This window comes from Chrysochloris asiatica, unplaced genomic scaffold (genome assembly GCF_000296735.1).
Source record: "Chrysochloris asiatica unplaced genomic scaffold, ChrAsi1.0 scaffold00231, whole genome shotgun sequence".
Classification (NCBI taxonomy): Eukaryota; Metazoa; Chordata; class Mammalia; order Afrosoricida; family Chrysochloridae; genus Chrysochloris; species Chrysochloris asiatica.
Window position 1 is genome coordinate 3176635 of NW_006408749.1, and position 7257 is coordinate 3183891.

The window sequence follows — 7257 nt, forward strand, 5'->3', positions numbered from 1 at the left end:
GGCCTCCAAGGAGCACTCTGGCTGCACTTCTTCCAACACAGATCTGTTGGTTCTTTTGGCAGCCCATGGTACTTTCAATATTCTCCTCCAACACCGTAAGTCAAATGCATCAATTCTTCTACAATCTTTACTTATTCGTGAGTGCTGAGCAAACAGCTGACATTCAATAAAAACTATACTGAATTGATTCAAATCATATTATTTTCAACAGATTTCTAATTTACTAAGTAAACACCACTCATGTATCAGTTTGCCAGACTGTAGTGGCTTGCATGTTGCTGTGATTCTGGAAGCTATGCCATCAATATTTTCAACATCAGCAGGGTCACCCATGGTGGATAGGTTTCAGTTGAGCTTCAAGATCACAAAAGACCAGGAAGAAGGAGAGATGGACTACTTCCGAATATTTAGTCACTGAAAACCTTATGAATAGCAGTGGAACACTGTCATGACCCACCAGATTATTGATTATTGAAACATAATAAAGAGCACCAGAATACTGCCAGATATAGTGCTAGAAGATGAGACCCTCAGGATGGAAAATACTCAAAATGCAGCAGGGGAAGAGCTGCCACCTTGAAGTAGAGTTGACAATGATGATGCCAAAGGAGTAAAGCCTTCAGGGTCTTCATTTGCTGATGTGGCATGATTCAAAATGAAGAGAAAAAGCTATAAACATCCATTAATAATTAGAACTTGGAATATAAGAAGTGTGAATCTAGAAAAATTGGAAATTGTCAAAAACAAAATGAAATGCATAAGCATCCATATCCTAGGAATTAGTGAGCTGAAATGGACTAGAATTGGCCATTTTGAAACTGACAATCACATGGTTTACTATGCCGGGAGCGAAACTTGAAGAAGAATGACATTACATTCATCATCAAAAAGAACACATCAAGATATGTCTTGAAGTACAACGCTGTCTGTGATAGGATAATATACATATGTCTACACGGAAGACCAGTTAGTACCACTATTATTCAAAATTACACACCTACCACTAAAGCCAATGATGAAGAAACTGAAGAATTCTACCAACTTCTTCAGTCTGAAATTGATCAAACCTGCAACTGGAATACAAAAACTGGAAACCAAGAGGAAGTATAAGTAGTTTGAAAGTATGGCCTTGGTTATAGAAACGATGCTGGAGATCACATGATAGAATTTTGGAGATGTCAAAACCAATAACTTCTTCATTGAAAATACCTTTTTTAAACAACATGAAAGACTACTTATACTCATGGACCTCACCAGATGGAATACACAGAATCAAATTGACTACAGAAGTGGAAAGAGACAGTGGGAAAGCTCCATATCATCATCCAAAACAAGGCAAGGCACAGACTGTAGAACAGACCATCAATTGCTCATATGCAAGTTCTGGCTGAATTTGAAAAAAATTAAAACAAGTGCGCAAGAGCTAAAATATGACCTTGAACATACCCCATCTGAATTTAGAGATCATCTGAAGAACAAATTTGGCATATTAGACACTAAAGACCTAAGACCAGAAGAATTGTGGGATGACATCAAGAACATCTTACAAGAAGAAAGCAAAAGGTCATTAGGAAGACAAGAAAGAAGGAAAAGACCAAAATGGATGTCAGAAGAGACTCTGGAAATTGCTTTCCAGCATAGAGATGATAAAGCAAATGGAAGAAATAAGGTAAAAAAAAAAAAAAAAGATGAATATAAAATTTCAAAAAGCAGATAGAGAAGACAAGGTCAACTATTACAATAAAATGTGCCAAGACCTGGAGTTATAAAACAAAAAGGGAAGAACACACAGCATTTGTCAAACTGCAGGAACTGAAGAAAAAAATCAAGACTCTACTTACTCTATTGAAGGATTCTATGGGCAAAATATTGGATGATGTGGAAAGAATCAAAAGAAGATGGAAGGAATACACAGAGTCACTGTACCAAAAAGAAGTGGTTGATGTTCAATCATTTCAAGAGGTATCATATGAGCAAGAGCCAATGATACTGAATGAAGAAGTCCAATGTGCATTGAAGGCATTGGCAAAGAACAAGGTACTGGGAATTGATGGTTTGTTCATTTGGCAGTTCATGGTGTTTTAAATATTCTCCTCCAATATCACAACTCAAATGCATCAATTTTTCTAGTGTCTTTCTTATTCACTGTCTAACTTTCACATGCATATCAGGTTACTGAAAATACCATGGCTTGGGTCAGGTGCACCTTAGTTTTTAAACTGACACCTTTACTGTTCAACACCTTAAAGAGGTCTTGTGCAGCAGATTTGCCAAATGTGATACAATGTTTGATTTCCTGACTGCTGCTTCCATGAGTGTTGATGGTTGATCCAAGAAGAATGAAGTCCTTGACTACTTCAATCATTTCTACATTTATATAGATATCGTTATTCGTCCAGTGGTGAGGATTTTTATTTCTTTACATTGAAGTGCAACCCACACCAAAGGCTGTGATCTTTGACCTTCATCAGTAAGTGGAAGTGATGTATGTGGGAGTAACATATGCAATGATATTTTGTTGTTTTTGTTAGGTGCCTTCAAGTTGGTTCTGACTCAAAGCGACCCTATGTACAACAGAATGAAACACTGCCCATTCCTGCGCCATCATATCATCCTCACAATTGTTGTGACACATATGGCTATTGCTGCTGTCACTATGTCAATCCATTTCATTGGGAGTGTTCCTGTATTTCACTCTCCCTCCACTTTACCAAGCATGATGTCCTTCTCCAGAGATTGGTCCCTCCTGATAACATGTCTGAAGTATGAGAGGGCAAATCTCACCCTCCTGCCTTCTAAGGACCATTCTGGCTGAACACTTTCCAACACAGATTTGTTTGTTCATATGGCAGTACATTGGAATGTAACATAGGATATGCATGCGACCCCAAGGTCAGTTTGAACCGCAAGGTTGGTGGTTCAAACTCACCAACTGCTCCTCAGAAACTCTATATAGGGTTGCTATGAGTCAGAACAGTTTGACAGCAGTTAACAACAACATGGCAGTCCACGGTACTTTTAATGTTCTTCAACAACACCTTAATTCAAAAACATCAATTTTTGTAAATCTTTCTTATTCATTTTCCAACTTTCACATGCATATAAGACCCTTGAAAACACCATGGCGTGGGTCAGGCTCACTTTAGTCCAGAAATTGATAACTTTGCTCTTTAATAGTTTAAAGAGGTCTGTGCAGCATACTTGCCTAATGTAATACATCGTTTGATTTCTTGACTGCTGCTTCCATGAGTGTTGATTGTGAACCCAGCAAAATGATGTTTTTGACAACTTTATACTCTTTTCTCCATTTATCATGATGTTATTTATTGGTCCAATTGTGAGGTTTTGTTTTTGTTTTTGTTTTACAGTCAGGTGCAATATATACTTAAGGATGTAGTCTTTGATCTTCATCAGTAAGTGTTTTAAGTCCTGTTCACTTATAACAAGCAAGGTTGTATCATCTGCATATCACAGACTGTTAGTGAGTCTTCCTTCAATCCTAGCACTATGTCCTTCTTCATGTAATCCAGTTTCTTGGATTATTTGATCAGCATACAGATTACGTGAGCATGGTGAAAGAATACAACTCTGGCGCACACTTTTCTTGATTTTAAACTATTCAGTATCCCCTTGTTCTGTCTGAACCTCTTGGTCTATGCAGAGGTTCCTCATGAACATAATTAAGTGTTCTGGAATACCCATTCTTTGCAATGTTATCTATAGCTTGTCATGATCCACATAGTATAAAGCCGTTGCATAGTAAATACTTTATGTTTTCTAGACTAGTACAACTGAAAGTTTCAGAATTGTGACAAGATAAAGCTCTTGTACCACACACTGCTTCCTTCATTAAGAAAGTCTTGTTATAAAAAGTAAATTGAGCTTAATGGTGTCCTTAATAAAATGTTTACTTACATTTTGGTTCCAGCTCCAAGATCTGAATTAACAAAAATATATCGGACAGATAGTCAGTGTACCATACATTGAGTATAACTAGTCTGAACAATACTTCTAATCCTGAAAAAAAAATGGTATTTATCTTATCTTTGCACTTTATCAAGTCTCCGCTTCTTTAATTTAATGACCATTCCTTGAAGTCATTTGCAACAATAAGCTCTGTCAAGAAGAAAATATTTTTAATATGATCATAGACTTTGTATAGCAGAAGGTCAATCTTATTTCTAGCCAAGGTTGCAGCTTTTTTCTCACTTGGGAAGTGGTTCCCCATTGGAATACAGAGTGTTTAGTTTTTGCAAGTATGTAAATCTTAAAAGAATCTCAATAAATTTAAATTGTAGGCTATAGGCTGAAAGCAGTTCTTTAAGTACAGTGACATTTCTTTCCATGTTTGTAGTCTGTATTCATTACTTGAAAAAAAATTTTTTTTGCAGATCTCAAAGCATTTATCCCATAATCAGTTATTCAAGGGATGAAACCCAATTATATAGATTAAAAGCAAAAAATATATGTAGACAATTTACCCTAATACAGCCAGTTCTCAGCATAGATCCATCTAGCAGGTGAGGTCTTCTGCTGAGGCTGTAATTACACTGAGGGGCTTCTCCTGGTCAGAACCAAGAGCTCCCCAAACCAACTTGAGTTCGTGTCTCCGATTTCTCTAATTTCACAGGACGAAACGGAATGATGTATCACTTAAAACTGGTCTGGAAGCAGCCAGGCTGAAGGCAAAGGGCGACAGGGAGGGAGGGGGTCAGAGGGAGGCAGTCTTACCAGCCTCAGAGCTGAACAGGGTCTCACAGATTCCGTCCCCACCCAAAGGACTCAAGAAGAGGCTGCCAGGTTCAAGCTAACATTCCCACTCTCCTGCTCCTCTGTCCTCTTGTCATTAGTACCCCATCAGGTATTGCTACTGCCTTTGGGGAGTTCAACTTAAAAACTGAGCTAAAAGCTAGGGCTCACGCACAAGTGATAAGTGCCTGCAAGCAGGTCTCACACAGGAGTATGGGTTGCAGCACCAGGTCTTACGATTCAAAAGGCTGACATTTGTTCAAGTTCTGAGCAAAAACACGTACAAGGGCAATGCAAACGCCAACACCAGTGGGCCAGGGCTGGGACCCCAGAACAACCCCGAGGTCAGCCCTGGTCCACAGTCCTGCTCGGCCCCCATCTGCCCTCGTTTCCACCTCAGTGGACCAGAGGCATGCGAATCAGCACCCCCTGGGGCCACAGTTTTCCCCAGGACAGCTTGGATTGCTTTTTTTAAACCTTACAAGCACTCATCTGTCTTCATCTTTTCTTTGGGATTGTGTCACAGTCTTAGGGTGACAGGACACTTATACAGTGCCACACACATCGCGAGAACAGCACCACACAATCGGGTTGAGGGCACCTCAGATAAACAGATTAGGGGAGCAGAGTGGAGACTTGGTTTCTCTGTAAGCACCCTCCCGTCCCACACTGCATCTTCTACCACTTCATGTCTAAGCTGCTTGCAGCGGGCCCAGTGCTGGGGAATGAGGTGTGCAGTGCGGCCTGGACCCTAGGGCGGTCGGCCCCATGCAGCCACTCCCGGTATAGCATCTGCACATGCTCACTGGTCTCAGGAGGCCAAGCGGGGATTTCTATATAGATGCCCTCCATCTGCAGCAGCAGCGCCTTGTCCGAATGACCGTACTCACTGCGGGCCTGACCCCTGCCATGCAGGCACCCTCCAGGACATGCCAGGGCCTCCATGAAGTGGGGGGAACTTGTCCTTCCTCAGCTTCAGGATCATGTTCTGGATGTTGTGAAAGTCGTACGTGGCGGCAAAGCGCAGCACAACCTACCTGTCCTTTTCAAGGGTGGCCTCCTGAAAGTCTTTGTTTCTCAGGGTTCGATAGGTGACCTTTTCCACATCCTTGCCAAATAACTCCTTGGCAGCATGTTTAAAGATGTGGTCCAGGTACCCATCTGAGCTGGCTCCATCGTGGCGTAGGACCTCCTCCTCCTTCAAGTCTCCAGAGTGTCCACAGCAGCATCCTTCGCCGAAAAGTCACTCTGCTCCATTATCTGGAGAAGTTCACCTGATGTCAGCACACAGTCCACGCCCTGCGAGGTTTGCGAGCCTGCGTGAACATCTTCTCGGAGTGTTTCCAGCTTCTTGTCATAGCAGGGGCCCATGAAGATTTTATCTGGAGACAGGTTCTGCTGTCTGGCAAAGTAGTCCTTCATCAAGGAGCCCATGATCTGCTGGGGGGAATTGGCAGTGCAGAGGTGGGGGGTTATGGGGCTCCCCAGCACCCGCTCAGCATACCGGACCCACCCGGGACAGGCGGAGGTCAGCATGGGAAGTGCCCACTCACCCTCACTGTGTTGCTGGTAACGACGCACAAATTCCTGCTGGCTCTCCAGGATGCTGAAGTCGGCAGCGGTGGTCATGTCGAACATATAGTGCACCCCCAGACTTTTGAGGAAGCTACTGAGTCTTCTGGATGCATCAGTCTCACTGAGGTTGAATTTAGCAGCAAAATAAGGCAAAGACTGAGGACACACAGATACTGCGAGCACTTAGTGCTTTGAGGTATCACATTTTTTATTAAGGTTCAGGACGCGGAAGAGGTCCTTGGCATTCTGCTGGAAAACTCGAACCCCTTCTGCTGCAGTCATGCACCTATCACACGCCAGACAGGCACTAAGAAATATTTTGGCATCAGCCAACTTACAGAATTCTCCCTTTTCTTCCTTCTCCTGGGATGGACTTGTCGCATCAACCAACGCATTTTCTTGGTCATCAGTTTTTGTTTTGTTACTGCATTCCTTCCGTGTGCAGTGCTTACACTTCTGTATTCATTACTTTTTAATGAAGCTTTTCAAAAACCATAGGAGCCAACACATGCTAACTTCTGAAATTTCCTATTATTTTCCTAAATGCTACAGTCTTGGTTGACAGTTTATCTGTACTTCAAGGAATAACAAGCAACAAAAACAAACTTTCTGAGAACAAACAAGATGGCGGATCGGGTGGACGTATAGCAGAGAGCTCCGCCAACAACACAGAATACCTGACCAAGCAGGCTCAGGGGCTGGTCCCAGAACTCTGAACCACATATAAAGGAATACTTAGAAGGTTGGAAGGCAGAAGCAAGAAATCTATTGCTTTCTAGTCAGGGCGCTCGGCTGCTCCAGGAGCCACCATCTTGGGTGAGACCATGTGGGGGAAAGATTGGAGTGGCCACAGACGCCTGGCAGAACCGCTGAGATAAAGGTATGGACATTCTTCTCATTTGGTAGCTGTTCACTGGTCCCTTGCTGTCTGCG

The 7257-nt window shown here is 42.2% G+C and overlaps 1 pseudogene; it reads right to left on the reverse strand.

Annotated features, from left to right (window-relative positions):
- Positions 1-5427: 5427 nt before the first annotated feature.
- LOC102814915 lies at positions 5428-6774 on the reverse strand (annotated as a pseudogene).
- Between the last annotated feature and the right edge of the window lie 483 nt (positions 6775-7257).